Raw genomic sequence first — 20,340 nt, forward strand, 5'->3', positions numbered from 1 at the left:
CCACATCCCTGTCAGTGCCCTCAGGTTCCCCCACGCCGGCCGTCCTTCGGCACTGCCAGCTCTGCTCCAGCAACACAACACGAGCCTGCCTTCCCCCCAGGAGCTCCCGCTGCCTCCATGGCCCTCCACCCCCCACTGGCCCTGGCGGCACAGCCAGTGCTCGGGTTCTCAGACCGGTTCCCTCTGGGGAGGAGCAGGCAGGGTTTGGGGCCCAGGCTGGTGACACCCCAGAGGGTCAGGGCGTGGGGTGAACAGCCAGGAGGTGCTCTGCCGATTGACGTCATAGGAGAGACTCCCATGGACCTCACTGGATTTGGATCCCTGCTCCCAGAGCTCCCCACTGCCTCCACCTGCCTTCTAATTCCTGCCAGCTGGGAGCAGGGAGGGAGCAGCCAGGCCATTCCTGACGAGGTGGCAGAAGCAGCTCCGCCCGTCCCTTTCCTCCCACTTCACTCTCCTCTCTGCCCAGACGGCACTAGCTGCAGAGATCCCTGCTGAAGTTGTGCCCACAGGTCGGGGTGGATGGGGAACCAGAGGTAGCAGGCTCCCCTCCCGAAACATCCCCTCAGCAGGATGGGCTGAGCCCGTCCGCCCGCTGCCCTGGCACGGCCCGAGAACAGGCAATCAGGGCCAGCCAGTGACGGGGCTGCACACCAGAGCGGGGAGGCCAGGGCCCCGTGTCTAGATCATGCAGAGCCTGGAAGGGCTTCGGAGAAAAGCAGCCAAAGCCCTGGAAGTGCTGGAGGGGCCTGGCTTCTGAGGAAAGAGCTGGGCTGGGCTAGCGTCGCCTGCAGGCGATGCTAGACGGGGCCTGGCGCCCTGCAGGTGGAGGGGGTCAGACCCAGGAAGGGGAGGTGACTGTTGGCAGTGGCAGACCCAGGAAGTGATGGGATGAAACTGAGCACAGGACGCTGCGTGCCGGGATCCCTTTCTAACCCTGCGCGCGGTTGGGCCGGGGCACTGCCTCCACAGGGCTGGGGCTCGGCAGTTCCCACCCCTGGCTACAACGCCCCCGATGCTTCGGCCGGGCGCCCAGGGCTGTCTGGACAAGCTGGCGTGTGCGTGGAGGAGACGCTCAGGATTCTTTAGAGCATTTCCTCACTCAATCTCCCTGGTAGAGGGCCAGAATTCCCGATATTATCGGGGCCGTCCCGATATTAGGGGCTTTGTCTTATACAGGACCCTGTTCCCCCACATAGGACCCTATTATTCCCCCTCCTGATTTTCACACCTGCTCTCTGCTCACCCTCCTCCCTGGGAGTGACAGAACGCGCCGCAAAGAGAGGCACTAATCCCATCCCCTCTTCGCTGTGATTCAAAGGCCATTTTGTAGCCCTGGCAATAAATCCAGCGTAGAATCCCGGCAACACGGGTGCTCCGGGGGCAGGTTTTGTGAAATGTGAGCGGCGAGCGAGCCGAGCCTTCGCAGCACCAAACAACAGAGAGCGAGAGCCCTTAGCTGCTGCTCTGCCAAGCGCTTTAGAAATGCCAACGGCTGGATTCCTAACGCGGGCTCAGCTGGCTCCCATTCCTGGCACCAGCTTCAGCACGTGGGACAGCACCACTCAGGCTGCTCTGGGGAGGGCTTAGCCCTGGAATTTCACAGCATTTCTCTCTCTCTCTCTCTCTCTCTCTCTCTCTCTCTCACACACACACACACACACACACACACACACACACACGGCCCTATGGAGCAGCTGGCATCTTGTTTCCCTTTCACTTTGGCCTCATGCTGCCAGGCCGGCTGGCCCAGGCTCTCTGTGCAGGGCAGGTGACTGCTCCCCTGCTTGGGCCTGGGGCTGATGTTTGCCTCACTATGTCCCCCGGGCGCTGGAACCATTTGTATGGGGGGGCGGGCTGAGAGCCAGTGACCCAAACTGCAAATGCTGTATAAGATGGAAACCACTTCAAGCTGGGGGTGAGCAGCCCCCTGCACCCTCGTTCGAGCCCCTACGTACGCCCCCACCCTGCGAAAGCCAATCGCTGGCTTACGAAATCAGCTTCCTGGCTGGTGGCTGACCCGGCTCGCTGCAGATCCCTGCCAGGCTGCACGACCATCGCAAGTCTGCGCACCGCTCCCCCGCCCGCCCAGCTCCGGCAGCGCCGCTCACCGGGAACAGAGCGATTATTTCTGACTGTCGGGCTAATTGTTCCAATTGTGCTAACGCTGAATGGGGCTGACGCACAACGCCCGAGCGCTGACAAGGCTGGCGGTTGAGGGGGCAGCACCTGCGGCAGAAAGCCGGCGCTGGGACCGGAGACGGCTGTGAGTTGCTGGAGTCAGCCCTGGCCAGGGCCTGCGATTAGCTGCTAGCATGGACGGGCCCTGTCGGTGCTCGGGGCACACTCAGCAGGAGAGAACGGTTCACCCAGTGCTGCCAGCCTGACGGCTGTTTACACAAGCTGGGATCTGCAAACGCCTCTATAAACACCAGCCCAGCCACCTCCCCAGTCGCCACCCCTGGCTGCACCACACACGGGTGGGGCACCAGGCTGGATGTGCAGTGGCAGAGCTGGGGTGCCATGCCCAGGCATGGGGGGGTGGGGGTGACGAAGTGGGAATGTTCATAATGTTGTCTCTGAATACTGTGGAGGTGCCTCAGTTTCCCCTATGCAGTTCTTAAGTATCTAGGTGGTGGGAGAAGAGGGTGTGATTGTTGCAGAGCCCTAGAGGGCAGGTGTGATGCTGGCTGGACAGAAAATGGCCGACACTCCGTCTCCTGGCAACTAATGGCCGGGGCCCTTTCCCACTGCAAGGGGATGCTAAAGGTGTTGCAGAACAAAGAGATCAGGTGACCTCCTGGCCTGGGAAAGAGACAAAGGCCGGAGGAGGAGGGGCTGGAGAGTTTCAGTTTGGAGCTGGCTGGGAAAATGGAGGGGAGGCCAGACAGACCTCCTGGCCTCCCTGGCCCCCCAAGATGGACTGACTGAAGGGGTCCTGTTGTCTGTACCTGGAAGACCTGTCTTGGACTGCGTTCCTGTCGTCTAAATAAACCTCTGTGTTACTGGCTGGCTGAGAGTGGGGGTGCAGGACCCTCTGGCTTCCCCAGGACCCCGCCGGGGCGGGCTCGCTGTGGGAAGCGCACGGAGGGGCAGAGGATGCTGAATGCTCCAAGGAGAGACCCAGGAAGGCGGAAGCCATGTCAGCTTCTTGCCCTGAAGACCTGACTGGCTTCGTAGGGAGCAGTTGCAGAGCATCACCCGGGGACTCCGTGACAGGGGGTCCCTGGCACCTCAGCTCTCAGCTCACACTTGCTGGGCTTTACAATTCCAAAGGGGACTTTCCTGACTGCTGCCAACCCGCCCTGGAGGGAGGGGAACTCCAGGCCAGCTCCGCTCTCCAGGCCCACGGAGCTCAGTGGGGACTCCTGGGGCAGTGGGCAGCATGAGGCCTAGCTCACCCCCTGCAGCAGGACTGAGAGCCTGGCTCTGTACAGCAAGACAGGACCCTCCCGGGGGCCGAGCTGGCGAGTGAGATGAGGCCTTTCCATGCAGTCGCTGCCCAGAAACAGCCGCACTTCAGAGCGGGAGGGAACACACTTGAGCGCAAGGCCAGCTGCGGAGAAGTTCAGATGCGCACCTGTCAAGGCCAGAAGGGACCATTGTTCTCCTCCAGTGTATGCCCCGCCCAGACAGCGCAGGACAGAGACCAGCCTCAGCTCACTCCTAGGGCCGCTAGTTAGAAAACAGCCCAGCCAGCCTTGCATAGCAGAGTGTGGACAGGACGTGGGCTGGCCTCTGAGCGGGGGAGAGGGGCAGCCATCCACAACGCTCCTAGCCAGACCCAGGGGAGAGGTGGCCAGATCCCTGGGCAGCTGCAGGAGCAGCACCCTATCTATCTAATCTATCTATCTATCTATCCCATATGCACCCCTGCATCCACCTGTCTATCCGTTTTGCTGAAGGCAGAGGGAAATAGCACCTGCACATTGCAAGCCCTGTAATTAATTTCACCACAAACAAATGGTACGCGGCGCCTCTGGCTCCCTGGATCAATCCGGATATTTATAGCTCCTGATTCATCTCCCTATAACAAGGGATAATAGACGTTGCCATAGTAACCCCGTGCCTGATGAATTTCACGCTGGAGCCTGTCCCTCTGATCCTCTCAACAGAGCCGGCGCTGGGGAGGAGCCAGACCAGGCCAGGAAGGAACCGGAGATTCCCTCTAAGGCCAGTCCACACCAGAGTCACTTACATCTCCAGAGAGAGGCCTGAGCTCTCTCCTGCCTGCCCTGAGGCAGCTCTCTCCCTACCCCACCCCCTGCCAGGAGGAGCCCTCCCACCCCGATAAAAATGGTAATAGTGGGGCTTTGCCCTGCAATGGCACCTGTCCCCTGGGAGGCAAGGCAGGGTGCTTATTCCCCTTTCCCAGGTGGGGAAACTGAGAGAGAGACGGGGACAGGATCTACCTAAGGTCACACAGGGAGTCAGGAGCAGAGTTGAGCCTAGGAACCCAGGTGTCCTGACTCCCGGCCTGCTGCTCTCACCACTGACGCACAATGTGTTGTGTTTGATGACCTGTGTCATGGAGTCCCCGGGCGATGCTCTGGAACTGCTCCCCACCAAGCCAGTCAGGACTTTGGGGAGCCTCCTCTCCCTTGGAGCAGACTGTCTGCAGGGCAAGAAGCTCCCACGGCTTCACCTCCTGGGTCTCTCCTTGGAGCATTCAGCATCCTCTGCCCCTCCGTGCGCTTCCCACAGTGAGTCCGCCCTAGTGGGGTCCTGGGGAAGCCAGAGGGTCCTGCAGCCCCACTTCACAGTCAGCCGTGACTCTCAGCCAGCCAGTAACACAGAGGTTTATTAGATGACAGGAACACGGGCTAAAACAGAGCTTGTAGGTACAGAGAATGGGACCCCTCAGCTGGGTCCATCCTGGGGGGCAGTGAGCCAGACCCCCACGTCTGCCCTCACTCCACGTCCCCAGCCAGCCCCAGACTGACTCACCCTCCAGCCCCTCCTCCTCTGGGCTGTGTCTCTTTCCTGGGCCAGGAGGTCACCTGATCTCTGTCTCCCACACCTTTCGCATCCCCTTGCAGGGGGGAAGGGCCCCGGCCATTAGTTGCCAGGAGACAGAGTGTCGGCCACCTATGCACAACAGCCCTCCACTCTGCAACAATTACACCCCCTTATCCCACCACCTAGAGACTTAAGAACTGCCTAGGGGAAACTGAGGCACCCTCACAGTATTCAGAGGAAACATTAAGAACAGTCCCACTTTGTCACACGCATATTTATTGACTGGTCTGAGTACAGCCGGTAAGGTTAGCCTCTCTCCATTGTGTCCAGTCTGGGAGCAGGGTGCTTCCAGGCTTGTCAGCAGTGGTGTACACAACAGACAGGAAATCCCTTGGATAGCAGTTTCCATAAGAAGAGCACCACAGTCTCCACCAGAATTCACTGGTTACACAGGCAGATCCTCTGGCGGAAGTTTCTCCGAGCTAGGAAAGTAGCAGGCTCCCAGGTCCCATCCCTGGGCCCACAGTCAATCTATGCCCTTGGGAAGACGCAGAATCCTGGCTAGCTGGGTGGTACAACCAGGCATCCTGCCTCCCACCCCCCAGGGCAGGGCTGTGGCAGCACTCGGTCTGGTAACACAGGAGCGGAGCAGGAGCCCTGCACCGGCAGCACAGGCCCCGGGCTGGATCTTGGCCGCAGACACATGGGCCAGCTGCACGACTGGCATGAGCCTGTGATGCCCTTGGCAGTCAATGGAGTTGTGCCCAGTGATGCCAGTGATCGAGTTAGCCCATTGGGGGAGCCACGTGGGCAGGGAGGGCCCGGGGCATGGATCTGTGTACCTGATGGGTGAGCGGCTCCGACTGGGCGGAAGCAGGAGGCAGAAGCCTGCCCTGCCCGCTGAGGAAGCGTGGATGTGAGTGCGACGGGCACACGTTGATACCAGAGCCCGGCACGGCCCGTTGCACTAATCGCAGTGCACCGCGCGGGACGGCTGGCACCGTGCTCTGCCCAGCCTCCCACGTTGGCCCTTCCCAGCAACGTCTGCCGGACAAACACCCAGCCTTGCTGGCTGCCCCATGGTCCAGCCAGGCACCCAACCCTGGCTGCACCTTGCCAGGAGCCCAAGGCGATGGGTCGTTTGCATTACATAGCACAAATTGGAGCCAGCCTCATCCTTCATGTGGCAGAGACTCCAGCTTCCAAGGTGCCACTCCCTCCAGCGTCCTCCAGAGCCTGGCTGGGCAGCCAGTGCGTAGTGACTTCTCCAGTCCCCTGAGCTCCCTGCCCACTCCCCGCGGCCCCCGGGGACCCACTGGGGAGAGAGGGACACGTTCCAGCCAGGAGCCCCGGCCCCGAGCGCTGCAGCGCCATGGAAGCCCCTGGGGGACAGCTACGCAGGAGTCTTAGCTAACGGCGAGAACAGGCGGGAGCAGGAAGAGACAGTTCCCGTTGCCTTCTCGGGATCCCAGCAGCTGCACACTCCCCAACCCACTGCGATCCCGGCGCCCGGGGCAGACACAGCCCTGGATGGGCAGGCGAACGGACACCCACCTGCTCAGCCAGTGTCCACGTTAATGAGAGGCAGCACTACCGAGAGCAGCACACCTCAGGTGGGTTCTCAGCAGCAGGGGATGGCGTGCAGAGGCCTCGGGGAACGAGCCCACTGGTCTCCAGCATACCCAGGTCAGAGGCTGCAGACAGGGGCTCTGTGGCTCCAGCACTCCAGCTCCGGGCTCCAGCCCCTGGGATTCTAGGCTTAGCAGCCTATGGTAACAGCACTTTGCCCTTCTATGGCTCCCGCCATGCAGGGATCTCAAAGCACTCGCCAGCACCAATGAACTAGGCCTCGCCACCCCTCGCGAGGCAGGGGGCTTGTTGTAAATGGGGCCCGGAGGCCCAAAGAGGGGGAGCTAAGGTCTCGCAGAGACCACGGGCTTGGCTGTGCTTAACGGCTACAGGGGCGCGGCTCCACGGCTGCGCGGCTGCGCGGCTGCACGGCTGCGCGGCTGCGCGGCTGCACGGCTGCACAGCTGCACGGCTGCACGCGTCAGTGGGGGCACTACCGACGCCGATGAGCGAGGTCAATGGGCGAAATCGTCTGTCAACCTAGCGCTGCTCACAGCGATTTAACTGCTCTGCTCTGGGCGGGGGGGGGGGGGATTGTTCGCAGCCCTGAGTGACATCGGTAAACCGACCTAATTGTCTAGTGTAGACCAGGCCTGAGTAGGAAAAAGAACCCAGGAGTCCTGAATCCCAGCGGCACCTACTAGATCATGTTTAAAACTTGGCCCAGCCGAGCTCTGTTGGGCAGGGGGTGAACAAACCACACCCTTGCCTGATGTAGCTATGCCGACATAACCCTGGTGTCGACACAGCTATGCTGGCCTAGCTACCGTCATCTGGGGAGCTGGTGTTCCTACACCGGCAGATCAACGTGTTCTGTAGGCGGTGCCAGGTCTGCACCATGGGGCTGCACCAGCCGAGCTGTCATGTCAGCGTAGCCTTAGCGAATCCTGGCCTTCTATGCAGCCAGAACTGAGCTGCAGCAGTGTCTCTCTCACACCTCCTCTGCCAGGCATACAGCCCGTGCTGCCGGCAGAGCGAGGTGCCGCCAGAGTCTTCGTGGCATTTGACTGTAGGGTCCTTGCCAGCTGGAGGCAGCAGTGGGAAAAGCCCTGACCAGAGCTAGGACAGCCCAGGAGCCCAGCGCCAAGCCCTGGTCTATGGTGTCTTGCTCTGGGAGCCCTAGGCTGCAGTTCTCCCATGGGTGCCTCGCACAGGGCTTGGTGCCTGGCTCCATTAGCCCTAATGATCTTTCCCGTGTCACCGGTTCTGCAGGGGGTTGACAGGAATCTCATGGCTAATTAGAGCTAGCGTTGTGCCGGTGTCTCCCAGGTAGCAGGGAGTGGAGCTGTAAGCAAGTGGGAGGGGCTGCCGGATGGGCAGCCCCGGCTCTGCCTTTGCGGGTGTGTTTCCCACGCTGGTTATTAACGAGGAGTCCGAGTGCCTCTGCACACGCCCTGCCCTGGCCCGCGGGATCAGGCAGCTCCTGCTGGCTGGACCAGAGGGGGGACGGCAGCCTTCGTCCTGCCTCCTGGGAGCCTAGTTGCTGAAGGTGATGGGCCGGATCCACCCCTGGTGTCAACACCAGCCGGCCAGCTCCCTCCAGCCATGACCCACTCAGCCTCCTGCTGTAGGTGCTGCTGGGGTCTAGGCAAGGGAGCCATCAAGGCAAGCGGGGGTCGCTGCCCAGCGACATGCTCAGCTCCAGCCAGCATGGAGCAGCCACCCATCATTCTGAGTCACCCACGGGGCTGACACCCCTCTGCGCCCCCCAGCAGTGTCTAGAAGGAAACCAGGGCTGCAGGGATGAGGAATACCCAGGGGATCAGTCATTGGCGTAACAGCTTTCCAGGGATTCTCCCCAGGCAGGCCCAGCTGTCGAGCGTCCATGTGAGCCGGAGGAAGACAAAGCACCTGCTAGTGGGTCCAGGATGCAGCAAGATGCTGTCTAAAGCCTCAGATTAGTCATTGCTACAGTCACATTTCTCACCCCCTTCTCACCCCCCGCCACACGCAGTGCCCCCGGGCAGACACGGATCTGCACGCAGTGCCCCTGGGCAGACACAGAACTGCACCCGCTGCCCCCGGGCAGACACGGAGCTGCACCCGCTGCCCCCGGGCAGACACGGAGCTGTACCCGCTGCCCCCGGGCAGACACGGATCTGCACCCGCTGCCCCCAGGCAAATACGGATCTGCAGCCGCTGCCCCCAGGCAGACACGGATCTGCAGCCGGTGCCCCTGGGCAGACACAGATCTGCACCCGCTGCCCCCAGGCAAACACGGATCTGCAGCCGGTGGCCCCGGGCAGACACGGATCTGCACACGGTGCCCCTGGGCAGACATGGAGCTGTACCCGCTGCCCCCAGGCAGACACGGAGCTGCAACCAGTGCCCCCCGGGCAGACACGGAGCTGAACGCGGTGCCCCTGGGCAGACATGGAGCTGCCCCCGCTGCCCCCAGGCAGACACGGAGCTGCAGCCAGTGCCCCCCGGGCAGACACGGATCTGCACGCGGTGCCCCTGGGCAGACATGGAGCTGTACCCGCTGCCCCCAGGCAGACACGGAGCTGCACGCGGTGCCCCTGGGCAGACATGGAGCTGCCCCCGCTGCCCCCAGGCAGACACGGAGCTGCAGCCAGTGCCCCCCGGGCAGACACGGATCTGCATGCGGTGCCCCTCTACATAGGAATACTCCAAGCTGGGGACCCTGCTGGCACTGAGATGCCCAGCCCCTCACTTTGGGAGCGAGTACCCAGCTGCTTCTGCCCTGGTCTCTTTCAGTCCGGAGCCTGGCTGGCCGGGAAGTGCATCGTGTCCCCCTGGAAGTAGAGCAGGGAGCCGGGCTGCCCAGGGCCCTTGAGTCTGTGACGGCTAAGGCAGAATTGCCTCTGGTTCCCTCCTCGGCTTGTGCGCAATCTGCCTCCCTGCGTGGCACTGTCAGGGAACGAGCCCCCCAGGCCGCAGCTGAGGGACCGAGGGGCAGCTGGGACCCACCTAGGATAATTACTTGCAGAAGTGAGGGCTGATGGTGTGGGGGGGCAGTGGCTATGCAAGCTTCTCCTCCCCCCCAGCTCTGCCAGTATCCCTGAGGCCTGCCCCCCAGCCCCTCCTGCTAGCCCGGCCTTGGACTCCCCAACCACCATCTCTGCTGATGCTCCTCAACCCCGACCTGCAGCCCCCTTGCTAGGCCGGCCCTGGGCTGCCATGTGCTGATGCCCTCGGTCTGCGTGGGCTGCTGGGAGTCAGGGATTGCCGGGCGGGCAAGGTGTCTGTGTGACGGAGCAGGGAGCGGGGCGGATTTGACCTGGGAATGTTCTGTAGGCAGGCCAGGTTTTAATGGCTGCAGGGGGGTTACATTGGGGATGAGAAGGAAGCTACCTGAGCTGTAACCTGAGCCAGGAGCGGGGTGGGGAGAAGTGACACCTTCTGCCCCGAGACTGAACAAAGGAGAGGAGGAGCAGAGGGGAGGGGGAGAGAGCAGCTGGAGGAATTTTTAGTTTCAGGTTGGGCTGGGGGGTGCAACGCAGGGAACCCCAAGCTGGGGTCTAAACTCCCTGAACCCCCTAGAAGGACTTGATTGAGGGGTTCTGGTTGTACCTACACGCTCTGCTTGGTCTGTGTTCCTGTCGTCTAATAAACCTTCTGTGTTACTGGCTGGCTGAGAGTCCCGGTGAATCTCCAGAAGAGGGGTGCAGGGCCCTGGCTCCCCCACACTCCGTGACAGTCTGGCACAGGCAGTGCCTCAGACACAGCTCCTGGCCTCAGAGTCACTGCAGAGACCAGGCCCAGCTCCACAGCCCAGGTAGCTGAGGGCCCCCAATTTACCCCCCAAACAGCTGCAGCCCAGGCACTGGCAGGGCGAGCTGCCCATGCCCACACTGCCCTGGGGGCGCTAGGCTGGGGCTGAGCTGACAGCTATCGCCCCATGGCACAGAGCTCACGGGGAGCAGGGGCTCCCAGGGGCCGGGTTCCAGCATGGCCAGCCGTGCACTCAGGCCTGCAGTACCAGCGGCCCCTGGGGGCGGCTCTCAGGCTGTTGCCAGCTCATGCCAAGATCTGATTAGGGGCAAGTGGAAAATCAATGCTAAATGGATCCGGCTCAGGCCACGGAGCAGCTTCCTGCTAATAACCTTCACGCCATCACCAGGGGAGCGCATGGCACCAGCCCAGACTGCGGCGCTCCCAGCATGGAGCACCAAAGGCTCCAGGTGCAGAGGGGAGCGTGCGGAGCAGCAGTGGGTGAGGGGCTCCAGCGGGGAGAAACTGGGGAGCGAGTCTGGGGCCAGCCCTGTGCCTGCAGGGCCGAGCGATTCCATCCCCAGTGCTGGGATCCCTGGGGGCGGGCAATGGGGCTGCCTGCTAAAACTGGCCCCCCGTGTCGGTGCATGGCTGGTAGAGCAGCTGCCCCAGCCAGGGCATCGCCCTCCAACCGTCCCACAGGGGCAGAAAGCTGTGGGGAGCGCGAGCCGAGTCAGGGCTCCCTGTGCAGCAGCCTGCGAGGGCCGGCAGCCGTGCCAGACAGCTGGGTTTGGAGAGACTGAGCGTCGCTAATCACAGCGCCGTGCAGAGAGTCGTTAGAGCCGCGCGGGCGAGAGTAGAGCAGGAACAACTCTCCCGCCCGCTCGCTGGGGCTCAGCCTCCTTCCCCGCACCAGCCCCCTCTCCCCCAGCTAGTGCGGCCTGTGCACGGGGAAGGAAAACACCTCCCAACGGACCTTCTGCTGCCCCTTCCTCTCTGGCCACCCCGATGCCACCCGCTGCCTCCACCCTCCCCTGGCCCTCCACAGCCAGCCAGCCAGCTCCCGGCAGACTGTCACGGCTACTGCGCACCAGCAGCTGCAGAGCCCTGGCCCCCAGGGACGTCCCCCCCGGGATTCCCCTGCCAGCCCCTCTGCAGCCTGTTCGCCAGGACACGGGCAGCCCTGCCTGACATGAGCCCACGCGACACCCCCGGCCTGGCCCATATCACGGCCACTATTGGCAGTCTGGCCCCTTCGTTCAGTGGGCCCCAAGCCGTCCATTGGCTTCCTCATCCCACATGGCCCAAGCTCGGGCCCTGCCCCAGAGACCCCCCCCCCAGTCCCTCCCCACTGTCCCTGCCCTGGCCTCAACATGCCCGTCCTTCCCCCTCCTGGGCCCTTTTCTACGCTGGACCCTGCCAAATGGGGGTAGTGCCCTGTGCCAGCCGGCCCCGCCGCCTGTCCCAGGGGGGCGTCAGCTCACAGGGCCTGGGCGTGGCTGTGAGCTGGGCACTGAGGCCCCGGGGAAGACGTGCTCACCAGCAGGCCAGCCCCTCCCGTGGCCCCGGGGCTTGGCCAGGCCCAGTGGGCTCACAGGGAGAGGGGCGAGCCAGCCCCAGGGCTGCACAGGCTGGGCTGAAGGAGGCAGCACTGGCCTTTGGCAGAGGCCTGTGGGGCTTGGCAGTGCCAGGTCAGCAAGAGCCTGGTGAGGAGAGCTAAGTCTGTTACCCCTCGTCCTGTCCCTGGGAGCTGTGCCTGGCCTCGCACGCACCACGCACGAGCCCACAGCCAGTGGCCTCCAGCTGGGCTGGAGCATAAGAGCGGCCAGGCTGGGTCAGCCCAAAGGTCCATCCAGCCCAGTGTCCTGTCTGCCGACAGTGGCCAGTGCCAGGTGCCCCAGAGGGAATGAACGGAGCAGGGAATCACCGAGTGATCCATCCCGTCGCCCATTCCCAGCTGCTGGCAAACGGGCTCGGGACACCTCTGTTTGCGATACAGCGCAGGGCCCAAGGCAGCGCTAGTCCTTTCTGAGGTTACCCTGCCTGCCCGCACACGCCCTGCATGGCAGCTGGCGGGTCTGACCCCTCGCCAGCAATCGTGCCAGCAGGCGTGCCAGGCACGGGGGCAGGAGGCGGGACTGGGTGAGCTGCTGTGGGGAGACACAGGCAGAGCCACAGGCTAGGGAGGTGCGGCTGTACTGTCCTGGGGCCCGGCTGCCACGTCTCAGCCGGAGGACGGTGCAGAGAGACGGCCTCGCCCGCCACTTGGGCCGGCTCCCCCGGGGGGGGGCACGCAGCCCAAGCACTTTGCAGGCTGCAGCCTCAATAAATAACCAGGATGTTTAATTCACTTGCCGGGTTAATTATTCACTTCGCCTGCATTTAACAGCCATCTTTTTTTAATGGGCTGGTTTCCTGTGACTGCAGAGCGACTGGAGGGAAATGAGGGCGTGTGTGTCAGGATGGACATGGGAGTGGGTGGCTGCCAGGGGGACGGGGCCTGTGACAGTACAAAGCATGTCTGTGTTCACACCGGCGGATGCTCATATGCACGTGTGTGCATGTTCCAAGTGTGCCAGTGGCTGGGTTGAGCCACAGGCGGCACATATTTGCACACGCACCCCCAGTAATGTTGGGTCCCTGACCTACCCCTCTGGGCACAGCTTTCCCTGGACTGTGCAGGCAGCAGCTGTTCCTTGCACCCCAGACAGCCCGGGAGCAGGGCCTGACCGATCTCTTGTATTGAGCGAGCAGCCAGCAGGCCCCCGAGAGCTTTACAAACTGGAATCCCCCCACCCCGGGCTCGAATGCAGCCCTGTGGGGTGGGGGGCACCGTGACGAGAGCCACATTCAGCGGACACTGCCAGTGAGCGGAGGGCGGCGGAGTGGAATCGCTTGACCTGGGGGCAGCGCTAACACCCTCACAGCTGCAGGAAGTGCCACAGGTCCTCTGGGTACTGCCAGGGCTGGCACCTCTGGCAGCACAGTCCTTCTGGGTCGGCCTTCAGCGGGGACTCAGACTGCAGTGCTGCTCCGGGAGCTCGCCGCTAAGGAGCAGACCCACCCAACGCCGCTGAGCTTGGGGCAGAGCCCTGGGGGGAGGTAAGTGTTTGCCCTGGGCCTGTAGCCCCCCATGCAGCCCCTACGGATTTCAGAACCAGCCAGGAGAGCGAAGGCCCGGCTGGGAGCTAGCTGAGCGGAGGCAGGGCAATGCCCCCCCACTCCCTCGCCGCTGAGCAGGATGTCAGTGCGCTCAGCAATCAGTGCACCAGCGGGAGGCAGGGGCCGGTAAATGCTCTGCCTGAGCCTCGCCGAGACTCATGCAATATTTGGTTGAACAAATGTGCTGGCGTTTAGGAGGCCCTGCCGGAGGGCAAACGCTGCAGGGAAGCCAGGAATAAAAGATGATGGGGAAGCACCCAGCAGAGCCACAAAGCTGCCTATGAAATACCCATGCCAGGGCCGAGCCAGCTCCTGGGGACAGAGCCAGCACCCACGGGCTCAGGGCTCCCCAGTGGGCAGCACTTGTGCCTGTGCGGAGCCGGCCCTGCACGGGGCCCTCACCCTCCCGCTCCGTCTCCACGGCCAGCACACACACCACCAGAGCGTCCCAAGCAGGAGGTGCCCCCGGGCCACCGCTAAGCTCCTGGAGGGAGGGAGGCAATCGGGGCTGCTCTAGAGGGGGTGCAACCGAGACCCCAGGAGATGAGGAACCTATCTCAGTGTGGCAGGAAAGCACTGAGCTCCCTGGCAGCCCGAGCAACAGGGCCTCTCACCCAGCGCCCCTGCAGGGCAGAGCACTGGCCACTAGGCACCCAGGGCCCACCGCCCTGAGAGCTGGCAGGGTGCAGGTCCCATCACCCACCTCCTCACCCAGCAGTGTGGCACTCACTGCCCCAGAGGCCCCTAGCCGGATACTCAGCTGGGGGGGGAGTGCAGCTGTTCTCAGCCTGGGAAGCCCTGTGAGATGTTCAGCAATTTCCTCCAAGCTGGGAAGCATCTTCTCCCTTCCAGTCGCTCCGCCCAACCCTTGCAAGTCCCTGGGGCCAGGCACGAGTGTGGGGGGTGATTCAGCAGGACAGGGGCATGGGCCGGCAGGGTCGAGGGAGTGGCAGGCACTGCAGGGGCTCTCACGTTCACACCACGCTCAGGGTGCCCAGGGCTCCACACTCACACCATCTCCCAAGCAGCTCTGCCATCCCCAGCGGCTGGGGGCTGGGAGGTCTGGCAGAGTGGGAGCAGGTGCCCTGGTGCCTGGCAGGGTAGGAGGACGGTGCCGAGTGCTGGCTGCTGGCTAGCGTGGGAGGGAAGCGCAGGCTCAGGCCAGCCCACTCGCTGGTGCCCCGCGGGGCAGGCTGCGTTCGCTGCACAGCTGACTGGCAGGCCCGTAATTAAGGCGCTCACCAGAAAGCGATTGCAGCAAGTAATCAGCCCCACGTCTGGGGGCTGAGCCGCTCTGAACAAACAGGAATGATTTCTGTCAAATTGCTGCAATTGCAGGGTTTGCAAAACAAAATGTAGCAGAAAAGACAGGAAGTGTCTGGGCCACACTCTAAGGGGGAGGGCCGGATGTGTGCAGTCGGGTGGGTGTTAGCATCTGGCCCGTCCCCAGTGGCGGACTCCCTCACCCCCTGCAAACCACAGGCTGCAGGCAGGAGGGAGCACAAGGGAAGGAACCAGGCCAGGTTACCGGTTCTGGGCCCATCTCTGGCCCTTACTCCCTGGGCTGGAAGCAGTGCGGTAAGCAGCTCCCAGCCCTCCGCTGGGACTCAGCCCCATCCCCCTCCATGGGGAACCAACCCCACCTCCCACTGAAGAACCAGCACCAACCCCCCAGGGGGAGCCGTCTCAGCCCTGCCCCCAATGGGGCTCCAGCCCAGCACACACCCAGTGGGAGCCAGTGAATGTCACAGACAGATGGGGCCAGCAGGGGGCAGCCTACTGCACTGTCATTTCCCTCTGGTTCCCCCCTGAAATCCCAGCCCCCTGCAGGGCAGCAGGTGCTTCCCAGGGACCCCAGAACTGGGGGGTCACTGGTTCCCGCTGGGGTGTGATTGGATCATCACCCCATTTAACAGCTGGTGCTTCACCTGCCGGGAGGGTTCCCCAGTCCGAGACAGGGCAGTTTCCAGCCTTGCCCCCAGCCACAGGAACAGAGGCGAGGGCAGGGCAGAAAGCAGCACAGCGATGAAGCAGGGGCGGGTGGGGGAGAGAGCACAAGAACCATGGATTGCAAGGGCTGCAGCCAGGGAATGATGGAGGGGCAGGAAGCCAGGCTAGCAGAAAGGGTCAGGGAGACAGCAGAGAGCAGTTGGGCCCCAGCCCTGGGCCACACAGGGCCGGAAGAGCCGACATTAATGCAGGTGGGTCTATGACATTTGGCTTGGCAGCATCGAGCCTGGGAGAGAATTATGTGCCGCCAGCTTCAGGCAGGGTGTGGCTGCATTGGCCCAGGCCCCTTGGGGAAGATGGGAATCACACTCAGGAGCAGGTGTGAGGACAAGGGCCACCGGAGCGTTATGCTGCTGGTCTGGCACCCCACTGATGGGGAGCAGCCAGGAGTCCCTGCCAGCCCCAGGAGAGGCCCCGAGTTTTCTAGGTATTCCCAGCTGCTGGAGGTGGGAATGGCAGGTCCACATGGCAGGGCTCTCCTGGGCTAGGCCAGGCCAGCTCCCTGCAGGGCACAGGGCTCAGGCTGCTCCCATCTGCCCAGCTTGGCCATGGCTGCCCTGCCGGACTCCATCGCTCTCCACTCACCAGCCAGCTCCAAAGCCAGCCGTGTTGTTCGGCTGCCACCTGCTGCTTCCAAGCAGCAACATCAGGCTGCTACCGATCCCCCCACCCACTCCAGTGTGAGCATCAGGGCTGTGGGGGAGCAGGGGGCTGTCCGCTAGGTCCCCTCATTTGCCCACCCTGGCCTCCTGCTCCATTCCCAGCCCCCGGAGGGTACCTGCTTTTGTCTGCATTCGGGACACACATAGGAAAGTCCTTTTCCCTTCTGCGTGCACACGTGGACTCACCTTGAAGCAACTGAGCAAACAGCTCCCAGTTTAAATGGGAGGAGGTTGGGAGCAGGCTATTTCAAGGGATGGGTATTCAGTGCTGGATCTCATATCCCAGTTGATCCAGGAAATCCTCCAGTGACAGAGCCCCTCTTTCTTCTGAGTAGGGGGGCCCCGTGAGCTGTGCTGGAGGAGGTCTCATTTCCTGGGCGTGGGGTGGATCTCAAATATCGGACACTAACCCTGCACCTGTTCTATTGTACAGCTTTTTGCACACGCCTCCTGAGCATCTACACGGTCCATTTTAAAGTAAACCCAGGCTATCACTATTCAGGCAGGGAGGAACCCTGACCATTAAAAAGCAACTGATTCAACCTTTTACCAAATCTGGATTTATTAATTTTCATTTATAAACTGCTGGGGCTAGACCTCCCAGTTAAGGGAAGATCTTGTACATAACAGAGGTGAGGATAAAACTCTCAGGTGCAAATACATGCAAGCATGTGCTTTGGTGGGCTGAGAAGGGAAACACTAATGAACAATTTCCAGCTTTGATACATCTGAGAGGTCTGGTGCTGAAAGCAGCGTATTAAAGATGTATCCCTGAATTTGCAGGATCTCCATGAGAACTCTTCACCCTGGTGCTTATTAATCATCAATAACTCTCATCAAGGCAGAGTTTCAAAAGACACACATGGTCAACCCTGAAATGTGACTGGTGGATTTCACCTCAAGGGCAGTGTTCAGATGCTAGACCAGTTAATTCTCTTGTGATGGAACCTGCTCCAAGTCCTCATTCAGCGTAGTGCTCTGACTGTGCACATACAGAAGTGCGAGGAGGGACTGCCTCTAATTATTAGACATTGTGAGAGACGTCTCATCAAACAGCAATGAGAAAACACCATGCCTGACCCCGAACGAAAGGCAAAAGACGCAGCGACAGCATCACATGATGGAGCTACCTGCCCCGGGATCAGTAATGGACATGGGCCAAACCCCAACACAATCTATAGCTCTGTCCTGGATGGATCGTGCCTCTCTGCCAGAGACGTGAGGGGACCAACTCTTTTTACATTTTGGCAATGCTTTCCCTGCTTGTCGTGCCAAGAAAGTCTCATTCAGTTGAGCTGAGTTTGCAATTCCAGAGTCACAGCCCTCCCTCGGTTTCTCCATCTGTCTCGTGCCTCATCACTAGAAATGCTTTGCTCCCACGGGTGCTCCACAGTTGAGTGGGGACAGCATCGCAGCCTCACCTTCTCTCAAGGAAGTTTTTAAGTGGAGGCAGATTCCCCAGAGGTCAGCCCAGCAGTAGCAAAGGGACTTTCTGGACCCTCTCCCATACAGTTTTTACTTGTGGTTGTGTTAAAGGGCAATGATGTTAAGAAAAGTGTCCATGTAAAAGCCGCCTCTTCTTGCTCACTGGTTAACTCCCCGCATGCCTGCTCATCTGCCAACTCCACTGACTGTGGACTCTATTGCCAGTGACAGGCCCAAGTCAGAAGGAACCCAGATTCATTTGGGGATCCCATGGCAAGTTTGCTCTGTAACGTGAGCAGATCGGTCCTGGCTGCTATTAAGGCAGTCTCAGCATGGAATCCTTTAATGTCATTTTTACAGTCACTTTCCAGCTGATAACCACAGCATAAGGATCTAGCTGCACAACTAATAAGGATTATTCCTACAATTTAAGTCTCCTGTGACCCAATTTGCCCCCAAGGAGGATTCAGCATCAGAAACAGAGATATTTACAAACTAGAACTAGAGAGCCCATTTTGTAGGTGCTAACTTGACTCATTATAGACAACTTAACCTTTGGCTGCTGCCGTGTAAACCAAAAGGCGAGCAAATTAGATAGCAGGATAAAAGGGACCAGCTGTGCCGATGAATGTTCAAAAACCAGACAAATCATCCAGCTAGACTTTAAAAGAAACATTTCTCCCATTAGATCAGAGGCCCAGTTCAGACAGACCCAGAAAACTTCAAGCACACATCACACAGGGGACTCTAGCTCTACAGAACAAGGACAGATGGCTTTTTTTTCATCCTAAGGCGAGTGGAAATCCACACTTGCTATGGAGATTTTTGGAGCTGGCCTGAAAGAAATCTTTGGGGCACTTCAACAGGGTATTGGGAGCAGCAGGGACTCCCTCAGGGACACAGCCCGCATCCTTAGTGGTATAATCACCATCAACAAACCAGGCAGAGTGAGTGACAAGGGCTGAGGACTGGCCTCATTACCCTGAATTCCTTCGCTGGAGAAACCATGACAAACTTTTACCTCAAATCAGAACAGAGAAGGTCCTCCAGGGGGGTTTCTTCTTGTTATTGAGCTGAGGAGTGAGCCCTCCTGGAAGCTGGTGGTGGGGACAGGAGGAGCTTTTTACTACAGGCCACGTACATTCCTATTTCAGTACCCCCTGTTGAACTGTATTGGGTCCTGAGCACCTCTCTCCCCCACTGCAATTGCACCTCCCAAGTGCCAGCCCCGTGAACCAAGAAATTTTCTCAGTTCAGACTTGCCTAGAGCCATTTTTTCCATTGCAGGTGTTTGAAGGAGCTTAAACAATAGGACTGTCTTTGCAGAGACATAGCTAAGGAAGTGGATGTGGAATTGGAAGCTGATGATATCCGAACAGCAAGGCTCTCAGGCTGTGTTCAATTGTGCTTCCATAGGAAAGACCTCTGATTCAAAGACATCTCTTATGTTATAGGGAACGAGCTTTAAAGAGACTTTAATGAAAGCACCTTTTCAAAATAATGAGCCTAATCTCTCTGCCTAGAGAAGCCAGAGAGAAAAGCAAACAGCCAGGGAATTGTAGCCTATCATAATCACTGCATGGATGACACTCCACAAATCCCTGATAAATTGGGGCTGTCAGACATGTTCCTTTTAATAGGCAATTTCTGCCCCCACACTACTTACTCAGTTAATATTGCACAAGGAATGACAATGCTCACCAAGAATATGCTTCTCAGACACAGTTGTACAGATTGTCTGGTTCCAAAGCTCCACTGTCCCAGGTTCTCCTGCACCCCAAACAAAGGAGCCGAGATAAGAAGACTGCATGGGACATGTTTGGCCACATACTCGGCCCCATCTCTAGCTGGTTCATGTCAACGGCAACTTCTCAGACTCATCTCTAGAGAGCACTTCCATTTCTTTTGTTCTTGTTTACTCCACGGATACCCTCACCCATCCATAACAGAGCTCTCCATAGGTCCTAGTGGGACCCTGCTGGCTGGTAATTCACAGGACAACCCAAATGCTTCTTCCAGTAGCAGGATTGGAGAACGACACACCATGCAGCCCACTATTCAGCTGCTTTTGGAACACCTCAGATGGAAAGGCTGACAATGCCCCAAACCCACACTGCTGCTAACAGGGAATACCCCCCTGCCCCATCGTATCAGCCATCCCTTCCCATGATGGGCAACCTCCAGGCAAAGAAATCAATCGGGCCATGATGTCTGGATTTGGTAATGGGGGGGAGGGGACACTCCCCAGGATGAACTAAACATTTAAGGCTTTAATATAATACATTGCCCTTCTCTAGCACCTGTAATATGGGAATCTGAAAGAGCTTCACAGACACTGGCTGAGCTCCACAACTTCCCAGTGGGGTGGATTACTCTCCCTTTGCAGCTTGGGAATCAGAAGCAAGAAAGATTAAGTGACCTACCCCTCATCACACAGGAAGTCTGCAACAATGCAGGAAACCAAATCCAAGTCTCTTGATAGCAGGTTTGCTGCCTTACCCACAAGACCTTCCTTCCTCCTATACGTCCTTACACCTGTCCCTGTGCCCACGTGCCTTGTCACTCCAGCTATCCTCTGGCCAGGATGGTTCATATTCAGAACTTCTGACCACTCAGCAGCCCTGTTTGGCTAACCAGGCTCAATGTTTGCCACCTGCGGCATGCCACCTCAGCAGCACTAGCAGCCTGGCAGTCATCTTTAGGAACCCTACCCTTGCTCTCAATATCATTTAATGCATCTTCAATTCTGCAGCCAGAACACTGGGAATGAAACCCGCCCAGTGTTGTGCTCTCTTGGCTGCATCTGGTCGAGTTTAAT

This window comes from Mauremys mutica, chromosome 14 (genome assembly GCF_020497125.1).
Source record: "Mauremys mutica isolate MM-2020 ecotype Southern chromosome 14, ASM2049712v1, whole genome shotgun sequence".
NCBI classification, from domain to species: Eukaryota; Metazoa; Chordata; order Testudines; family Geoemydidae; genus Mauremys; species Mauremys mutica.